The following is a 9,310-nucleotide window of genomic DNA, read 5'->3' on the forward strand; positions in this document are numbered from 1 at the left end:
CTAGGCCATACCTGTGTTAGACATTAAATAACATTAAAAAAAATATTAAATTTTTATTTTTACCAGCCTTATTTCTAAAAAAATTTTTTATCAAATTTTAGTTCTTTATTTAATAGCGATGGTATCCAAAAACTAATAAAATTACAAGTTACTTCTGTTACTGGGACCCAAAAGTAACGGTGACAAATAGCAGTGACAGTTATTATTTCCATATAGAATTAATCGATATTTTATATCGATTAATCGTTTTCATTTATCAAAACTTTATATAAATTAATCGATTAAAGCTTTTAATTAATAATCGATATTATTAGTTTTAGTTAATTTAATCGATTAAATATTTTAATTAATAATCGATATAATTAGTTTTTAGTAAAATTAATCTATATCATAAATTTTTTATGTAGTTAATTAAAATAATTAATCTTTATACTGAGTAGTCATTTTTATGGAAAGTGATGATTTTTAATAAACATTGTATATCGTAGTCTGATTTTTAATAACTAATATGGGACCTTACTTAATTCTTGTAAAATGTTAAAATAACAAAATAAAAGCTTTTATATCAGGTAAGATATTAAATAAAAACTCATAATTCTTCACATTACTAATATTTTCATAATGATATTACAGTGAAAATCTAATCTCAAAATATTTGTAGTTGAGTTATTGGCATTTAAAAATGACGAATGATGACATTAATTCATTATTTTATATTATAGAATACTGATTTCTTCATTAAACGTACTGTAAAATGCAAACTTAAGCGCAAGTGAATTTTTAATAATGTTGTCAAACAAAAAATATCACCGTATTAATGAAATTCCTCATAGCTTTTCAAAATTTCATGAAATTTTTTTCTCCTTTATAAAAGAAAAGAATGCATGGTATAAAAACAAAAATTTATTTAATTTTGTTGTTATAATGAGTAATTTAGATGTTTCCATAATTTCGCGTTTATTTTATCCTTGGCTGGTAGCATTTATTTCGTATACCAGGATCTGTTATAAAAGCCAACAGATGGCGCCACTAAACATTTTCTTTTAAATTTTGCTGATCGGAAAGGAAAAATAAACACTATGTTTCAATTTTTCTAATGTATATAAAAAATTTAACTGCCTTATGCAATTATTATTTATATTTATATCAGTAAATTACAATTTATCAATATGTTTCTTAGGCATGCATGGATGTGTGATTAAGAATCTATGAGTAATAATTGAACTCTACTAGAGTATAGACCAGTGGTCGGCAACCTGTGGCTCGCGAGCCACAGGTGGCTCTTTTGATGTAAAGTTGCGGCTCTCCAGTTCCATACGAAAAAATTAATAAATTGTTACCAAAGCCCTTAAAAATAAGAAAAAATATTTTTAAGTACCTAATTTCTCAAGAGCTTTCTATTCTTATAATCGTTAATTACAAACCGCTACCCTCAGGCCTGTCGTTAAGCCCGGTTAGAGGGGTGTCTCATTCCGACTCGATTCCGAGTATTCACCCGGAAAAGTGGCAAGTCTGTTGTCTGTTTGAGCATGCCGTTACCGACACCATGAAAAGGCACAAAAAAAGGATGATGCCTGCGACTCTGATCTTGTGAAACAGCAGACAAAACCCCGGAAATTTCTGTCAACTTGAAAAATCCAGGGTGCTTTAAAAGTATTTATCTAGAAATGCCTTTTTCTCACGTTTTCTCTTGCTCTTTCTAAGAATAAAGACAATATCTTTGTCCATGTCGTTAAGAAAGGGAAGGAAAGGGCCCAATGCACATACAGCTGTGGTTTTCTCTATATGACTGTCCAGTTTCTTTTCACTCACCTCCCCAGTTACTTCACTGACCTGTCTTTAACTGTCCAGTACCAGTTTACAAGTACTTAGTTACTCAAAGCATATCTTATAAATTAATATTATTATTGAATGTAAGTATAAATTTTTTATGAATATTTACTATTTGCAGTCTTATTGTTTAAATATTAAGGTAAAATTAAATTTCATTAAATATGTTGTTATTTTCTTATTAAATTAATTCCTCAATTATTGCTTCAAAATTTAGGTATAAGACTTTTTTCAAAAAAGAAAAAAAAAATTTTTTTAAAAATATATATGGGTAAAAATTGATTCTTATGAAGTAGATAAAAAAATTTTAATCTCTTTTCCACTGTAAAATGATTAAAAGAAAGAAAAAAGAGCAATTAAAATTTTTTTACGTTATTTATATTCATTAGTAGGAGCTTGAAATAGAAACAGATAAATCACATTTGAATTCTAAATATAGGAATTCTTTTTCCTTTTTTTAAATAGTTATTTACTAAGCTTTTTAATTTTGTGTTTAAAATAGTAATTTATTTTTAAATTTAATTTTTTCAGTTGAGATTATTTTTCACAGATCTTATTTAATTTAAATTTCAAAAATCAAATTCTATATTTGTTCGTAGCAGTTGTTTTTATAATAAGTTCAAACTGCAATCCTTTATGAACAAAACTATACTAATGCTTATTTTATTAAAAATGTAATGTGTTTAAAAATAGAAAAGCTGCAGTTTTTTTTTAAATAATTTTTTTTCTATCTTTTTTGTTACTATGTTGATGTATTTCGTATGTATTTAATGTTTTTTATTTATATTTTAGATTTAAGTTAACAATTTTCCATTTGTTTAAGTTAATTATTAGTAAAAAGAAACTTAATATTTTTGTAATTATGTAAAAACTCAATTCACAGTTTTGTATTAAAAGGCACGATAATTAACAAAATAAATAATTAACAAAATTGTACTTTAACTACCTTAACTAGAAAAAAAAATTTTTTTGCGATTTAAGGGTATTTTTTTTTAATATTTTAAAAAAAGACTTGAACATTCTTCGGTAAAGCATTATTTACAAATCATCAAATTTTAAAAATATTTATTTATGATTTATCACGCTGCAATGTTTGAATACATAGTTAAATTTTTTTAAAAGTTTAATTTATTATTTATATAGTATTATTTTTATATAAAGAAATATTCGTATAAAAAATTTAGCATTTTACAAATTTAAGGCAAGAATGCGTGAAAAAATTTATCTGTGCTTCCAAAACTAGTTCATCCCCCCCCCAGAAAAAAAAGAACTATTTCTGTATCCCCATTCAAGATTTTAGTCACAGCTCTTATATTAATAACAATGTAAATTATAAAATGAATAATAAAAATAAATAAAATTATTAAATGAAAATGAAAAATAAAATTTTAGTAATAAATAAGCATTAAAAATAATTATTCGCAAATCAAATTACTAAAATTAAATAAATACGCATATAATATTTGAAATGCATCAGAAAGAATCCTACTTAGATTAAGAGTTTAAAAAAAATGCACGAGTCATAATTGATGTCTGATAATTTTTCAGTTTAATGTTTCAGTTTAATGAATAAATACTAATTTAATTTTCATCTACATTTTTTAAAGCCTTTGATGTGTATCACATGTTATTATCATGTAAAACATGATGTTATGAAAAGACCACCCTTAATATAAATTTTTATAAACCTTGTCAAAAATAAAGATAAAAATCTACTTCAGCGGATGTAGTAAATTAAAATTTAAAAGGGAAAAAACAAGCATATAAATTTAAAAAATATCTAATGCAATATATTGATATAATCTTTATAATAATAGTAATAATAACAGGCCTGTTTAATTGCCAGGTGAATGTTGAAGTTTTTAATTTATAAAGTTATTTAATTTGGTAAAAAATCGTTAATCGCCTTTTTACACTCGCCTTCCTCAACAGTGATTTGTTTGTTTTCGATTGTTAAAATTCTAACGTGTGACCTCTATCCGTTCGTTTTCGCGTTCACTTGAAACAAAATTTCTTTAAATGCATATTAAGAGCGGTCACTCCGAATTACCTGCATATTATTAAATTTAGCAATCAAATACATTAATGTTGTAATTTTGCGTATAAAAGATATTTAAAATAATAGAAGATCGTTACTTTCAATGACTTTTATTAAATTAATTTTTAAAGAAAATTTTAAATTATTTGAGTTGGAAAGCTCGAGGCTCTATAAATGTTTACAATAAATAGAAAATAAATAGAAATTACAATAAATAGAAAAAGTACGTGACCATCGTTTCTAGCACTTCATCTTTAAGTCGATTTAACGTTTGCCTTGACAAAAAAATGCAAAATTTATTTAAATATTTAATAATTAAGTGCTTAAAAATTGTTTCTAACAATAACAAGAATAGACGGTACATATTTCTTAAGAAAGGAAAATTGTGAAAAAATTCTGATATAATATAAATGAATATTATTACGGAATTGCTATGAAAAATTAAAAAGAATTATTATAAAATCTGTCTGATAAGATTGTGTTTCGTTGCACATTTAAAAAAAAAAAATCGCGTTTTCTGTTGAAAATTTGACAAGAATTAGTAAGAAAATTTACAATTTTCATCGAATTTTAATGACCCAAATATTCTTATCCCCCCCCCAAAAAACGAAATAAGTTAAAAAAATTAAAAATTAAATAAAAACTAAATTTTAAAAAAATTATTAGCGTATTTTAAAAATAAAGAATAAATATTATTCTGTATTCAAAACCGTTTTTTTTATTTAAAAATCATATATACATAAAAAAATATTATAGTATTAAATCAAAAATTTTCAGTGGCTCTTTAAAAGCGGGAAATTTTGTAAAATTGTAACTTTTGGCTCTTTCATTTCAAAAGGTTGCCGACCCCTGGTATAGACGAATACCCTAGAGTTCAAAACGAAAAAAAGGATATGAAAAACAAAGAAAATACTTCAAAAGCGGATTATCACCAAAGCGTTAAAAGCACCAAAACTTAACTGAATTTATATTTTGGATTTTTTTCGTTACCCTGGCTTTTATATCGATCGTAGACTTTCTCTCTACAAAATAGGCGAAAACGGAATTTCTTTTTTTAAATCTTATTATTTAAAAAAATTACTTAAAATTTCAATAACTTTTTAACGAATATTATTGAAATAAATAATAAGATATATTGTAAAGCAATTATTTATGTCTTTTTCGCAGGAGTGTTTCAAGTTGAGTTTTGTAAGTTTCATTCATTTAATGGTTGTAACAAATATTGATATAATTGTATATTCAGTTATCTGTATATAATAGTTTTTCATGAATTATTCACCCCGAGAAAATATGTTTCTTATTGAAATACATTTTTAAAAAAGCGGCTGTTACCTTTTTCGATTTTTTTTTTCAATTGAACAATTATAAACATAATAACTTATATGAAAATTCAGATATTTATGAGGGAAAATATATTAAATAGAGAATTTAAATATTGAATGGATATGAAATGGGATTTATTTATTCAAAAACTTTTAGTTTTATGATTTTAAAACTTAATTTTTTTAAATCAAGTATTTAATTACATATAAAATATTATAAAATGGTTTAAAAATTAATTATTTCAATTTGAGTTTCTTTTAAATATTTTTTAAATGTAAGGTGTTCTTAAATGTGATGTATCCGGATTCCCACGGTACGGATCCATCTCGAACTAAACAGGTTAAAAATGGAATAAAGATAAAAAGAAAACAAGCAATAAGTTTATTTTTCTTACAAATCATTTAATAAAATACGGTAGTTTATAATTTTTCGGATTCTACCTGCATGTATACTACGCCAATCACGAAAACCTAATCACTTATTCGCGCAAAAAAATGGAAATTTGATTTCCTTTACAACCTTTTTAATTGCAATAGAAAAATGTATAACAACTTTTCAAAATAAATAAATAAAAATATAGAAACCATTTTAAAGTTTTTACTAATTTGTAACTCATTATTTTATTCCTTATTTAAGCATATGTACATGAAAAGAAATTTTTTTTTTAACATTGCACCAATGAACCAATTATAAAGAAAATTTTTTATTATTTGTTAAATGATCAAAAATAACTAAATATGGAAAGTATATAAACATTTCGTAACCATAATTATGTTCATATTATGCTTTATTTTTTACACCCCATACAAATGAAGCGTTCTGTCATAATTAAAAATGGCCTAAAGAAGAATTATTTTTTCACTGAAACCTCTCTTTCTTTAAAAAAATAAAATAAAAAGTATTAATAAAAATTAGAATCGAATGATTTTTTCTTTTATTATGTACTATAACATAACTTTATGGTACTAAAGGAAATTTTCCACTGATCTTGCAAACTCTGAAAAATCTGAAACAATGACATAATTTACACAATAGAAAACCATTCGATTATATGTGCTCTTGAATACAATTAAAAATAAGTCATTTAAATGATAAAAAATACATAATAATTTTATTCGAAATATCAAATATTAAAACATTCTGAACATTATACAACAAATTATATTTGCAGCAAAAATTTGATTCAACCTTCTAATTAAAGAAATATTTAATGCAATTAAACTAATATGACTTTCACAAAAATCTAAAATAAAGAAAAAATAATCAAGTTGCAAAGCACATAAAACGGTTTCTAATACATATTAACACATTAATTCAAAATAAAAAGCAATTATCATTGTTTAATAAGAAACATCTCTAATTGCAAATTTACATCTTAAATTATATACAATTTTGAATTTCGAAACAAAATTGAATGAATGAGAAACGCAGAAAAAAAAATGCTCACATTATATGCTAATGTATGGCTTTTAAAAAATATATAGAAAAGGTTAAATAATCAAGTTGCAAATTGCTTAAAATGATTTCCAGTACTAATTAGATATCAATTCAAAATAAAAAGCAAAATTAATTCAATATTATAAGCAACATGAAACATTTTTTCGGGGGTGAATGATTTAATCATTCAAGTGGCCTCAAAATAAAAAAAAATCGAAATTGGTGCCTCAAAATCCTCCCAAAAATTTACTCTATTTGTTATTAATATGTTATTTCAACTTGGCGAATAACGGTTACACATGAGTCAGAATCAATGCCAAGACATAATTGGAGTCAACCACAGAGGAAGATGGAGAGCAATTATGAAGGTCCTATGCTTTAATTAAGAGAGAAGAGAAAAGTTTATTATATTATCCTTGAAAGTGAACCATCCAAAAATTGATGTACATGTATTTGACAGTAGCACCCACTTTTTAGTCCATACTTAACAAATCAGTACAAACAGCCTGCTTCTGATCCTAAGTGAAACGGCGAGCAACGTGAATGAAATTTAATATTCAAAACAATTATGATGTCCATAAGGTTAAAAATCTCTTAAAAAACCAGAACAGATTAGAAGCTCTTCCTTTTCAGGCACTTCTGTCAAAAAAGATATGAAATATCGTAAATTCTAGCAAACATATTGATCAATTGGCAGGTTACTGTGATCTTCTCATTCATAGAACCTAATGGATAATAGCTTCTTAAAAACAGGCTATTTATTTAATCATTAAAAGATCAGAAATCCAAATTAAAGTTTGATAAGTAAATTTACTAATATTTAAATATGATACATTTTGTCTGTACACATAAATAATCATTTCATAAAATTTAAATATAACTAGCTTCCCTTAAACTTTTTGCGCAATTCATTTAGAATGCACGAAAGGCATGCGTGGAAGAGTAATTTTTCTGATTTAATCTCCTCCTTTTATAGTTTATTAGTCGTAATTAGTATTTTTAAAACATACTAAAAAGTGTAAAAGTGTATACTAAAAGTGTAGTGACATGTCTTTTCGGCATCTGAACTTTTGCGACAGGATCATTTCATTATCCACTTTTCTCTTGGATAATGAAATCATTTAAGCCTAAAATATTTATCATATGTATTTTATAAATGTTAGGGTTAATGCACACATTCTTTTTAATAAAAGTGGGAAAAATGAAATTAAATTGGACTCCTTTATTTAAATACAAAAGATATGATTACTTTTATTTTGTGGGAATTTTTGCATGAGTTCAGTAATGCAATTCGTGCGCTAATGTGAGAAATACACTAGGAATTTGTATCATTATTATTATTTTTATAATATTATTATTTATTATTTTAATTTTAATAATATGTTTTTTATTTTAAGTTTTAGAAATTAGGAGAATAGTTTTGTAGTTTTTGCGGAAAGGGATGCTGCCAATAGCTCATCATGCAGCTCTAGTGCACCACAATTCTCATTCCTGATTTCTAGAAGTAAGGATCTGTTTTAACCAAGCTTTGATGTCTTACCACCAATCTACCCGTGAAGGGAAAACTTAGGCCACAGGTCACCGTCCACCTCCTTGTCCGTCACTGCTGCCACCCACCCCTTATGCACCGTATGGATTCAGACCCACTGGGAAGCCTATCGTTTATCCTAATTGGAAACGACCTGAACGCAAGATATACCCAGACCTGGTCCATGATACCCTGTACTGATCCTTTATTGGATGTCAACCAAATGGAACTCCCTGTGTTTTTATGGACACCTAAGATGTACCCGAAGGAGCACCCAGGTTCTAGGTATAATCAAATCTTGACTTAGATTTGCATTCAACTCAATCTGCACCGATTCTTGAAACACCGACTGAAGTTCCCGATTCTGCTGCAATTATTACAGAATCCTCATCCACTGCTATCTCTACTCCAATCATCTCTCCAGCCAAAAAGAAGAAGAAAAATCAAGGCTCTCTTTGATAATAAGTTTGTGATTCGATGATAAGAACGATGTCTCCCAAGAACATGAAACTACTTTTTGGAGGGTACACATCTGATACCTCCTGCGAGATGCTACAAACAGAATTAGAATCAGCTGATCTTATCCCCATTAATATTTTTCCTCTTAGGAAAAAAAATTTCTAACGATAGAAGGGTTCTGAACAACACGAAGGAATTTGTATAGCAACCTTCAGAAACGAAAATAACAACATCAGGCAGATATATCACACCACCAGAACTTTTCTACATCGACCCATCATTATTGAGCCTTTCCATGGTGGGCGTGTTTTAATCAAATTCTACCACTGCCTCGGTCAAAAAAAAGTCCGGCCATACTCAGAGGAACTGCGGCAATGCCGTAAGATGTGTAAAGTGCGCTGGACCACATAGAAGTTTCCAGTGCCAAAAAGACTAAGCCACAACATCGTCATGCGCAATAGCGGAGGAGACCACACGACCAACTTCTCCAAATGCCCATCTTGACAGTGCAAAAGGAGCCATGGAAGCAGACCTAACACCCGATCTACTATTATCAGACTACTCCCACCAGGGCTCGAAAAAACTTAAAAATTTTACCCGTCCCCGAGGACGGCTTGTCCAACAATATACCCGTCCTCCGTTGAGACTATCCCGTCGCTTCTAAATAAATAAAAATATAATTTTCTCTTATTTAT

The sequence above is a fragment of the Parasteatoda tepidariorum genome, chromosome 9 (genome assembly GCF_043381705.1).
Source record: "Parasteatoda tepidariorum isolate YZ-2023 chromosome 9, CAS_Ptep_4.0, whole genome shotgun sequence".
NCBI lineage: Eukaryota > Metazoa > Arthropoda > Arachnida > Araneae > Theridiidae > Parasteatoda > Parasteatoda tepidariorum.